Raw genomic sequence first — 1,598 nt, forward strand, 5'->3', positions numbered from 1 at the left:
CTCCGAGGCCACTCAAGATGTGAAGAATTTGATCCATCTCCATGATTCGACATCCCGCTGATCCAAGCATATCACATATGCTCTTGATTTTGTTGAGGTATTCCATCATTGTGAGGGAATCCTTTCTTAAGGTTTGTAGTTGGAGTTTGTAGTGCATAATTTTTGCTTTCGACTGGCTGGCGAAATTCGTTTCAAGAGCCGACCAGATCTCCCTACTCGTGGTCAAACCCACCACGATCACCATTGCACTTTCATCAAGAGAAGATTGCAGCCATGCCGCTAGGCGCTGATCCTGCTGGTGCCACACAAGAAAGCTCGGATTTGGCGACATAGTTGACGATTCTGTTGTGACCACCATTTTTGGCGGAATAATTTGCTCTCCCATGAGATACGGTTCGAGTCCGTATCCTCTAACAGTGGCTAAGACTTGTTGACGCCAGATCAAATAATTGCTATCGGATAATTTTGTGGATATCGGGTGACTTTGCGGAAGCATAGGAATGGTGGGGATGTTATTTACTGAAGTTTGTTGTGTTGGGCTAGAGCTGTCACTTTCAGCCATATTTCAAGGTAGAAGAGATTAAGGTGAAGGAAGGGGTCAAAGCCTAGGTACGAAACCTAGGCTCTGATACCATGACAGAAAGTTAGGTTGAAGGCCTTCAAAGCCATAGCTAGAAAATGAACAAGGCTACTGTATTGCATAAGGATGATTGTATTGGATGATGAATTTGAAGATCAGTACGTCCCATTATATAGGGAGAATTTCTACATGTCAAAGGTATACTTTGATTTGATTGAATTCTATCTATGGAATGGATCACTAATTTCTTGCTTGTTATCTTCCATAATTTCTGTCAAAGATCCCTGACTTCTTGCTTGTTATCTTCCATGATTTCTGTCAAGGATTTCATTGCAGTGCCAGCTCTATCCAACTCATCATTCATCTTCAACTCTCTGATTCCATCGTTGAAGATGGCAAGGTTTACAGTGCAGATACGGGAGTACCATCGGCGGCATCCAGCTTCGCGATATGTTGATACTACTGATGAGTATGAACATCTTCTTAAGGAGGAGCCAGTCATTGAGTTCACTGGAGAGGTTTGTTCTCTTGATTTTACTAGTAAATGAACAAATCCACTAAACACATACTTGAAACTGAGAAAGTTTGAATTTGAACTAGTGTATGGAAATGAAAAGGGGCAATGATTGTTGGAGAAGTTCCTTGATTATCCCATTTCATCTTCTATACTGGATGGTTTCCTTAAGAACCTTACTTATGATATTGTGAGCCAGCAGATTTGCAGTTTTTTAATCATCAATTTTCTTGATTTCATTTCAGGAAGCCTTTGGACGGTACCTTGATTTACATGAACTATATAATGAGTACATCAACTCCAAGTTTGGGCAGCAAATTGAGTACTCTGCTTATCTTGATGTGTTTTCAGATACAACGAAGATATCAAACAAATTGAAGTTAACTAGGTGAAGTTGTTATATATTGTGGATTTTTGGTCGCTTCTGCAAAATATGTCTCCAAGCTCCATTTATTTTGTCAACCTTTTCTACTGTCTTTGGCAAGGTGCTGCATATGCAGATTC

General features: G+C 40.3%; 1 long non-coding RNA gene across 1 annotated transcript; it reads left to right on the plus strand.

Moving 5' to 3' along the window:
* The first annotated feature begins 983 nt into the window (after nucleotides 1–983).
* On the plus strand, nucleotides 984–1,547 carry LOC125198792. The gene is made up of 2 exons (XR_007172475.1): nucleotides 984–1,098; nucleotides 1,340–1,547. It is a non-coding gene; the product is annotated as an uncharacterized LOC125198792 (long non-coding RNA).
* Nucleotides 1,548–1,598: the final 51 nt, after the last annotated feature.

Source organism: Salvia hispanica, unplaced genomic scaffold (assembly GCF_023119035.1).
Source record: "Salvia hispanica cultivar TCC Black 2014 unplaced genomic scaffold, UniMelb_Shisp_WGS_1.0 HiC_scaffold_265, whole genome shotgun sequence".
NCBI classification, from domain to species: Eukaryota; Viridiplantae; Streptophyta; class Magnoliopsida; order Lamiales; family Lamiaceae; genus Salvia; species Salvia hispanica.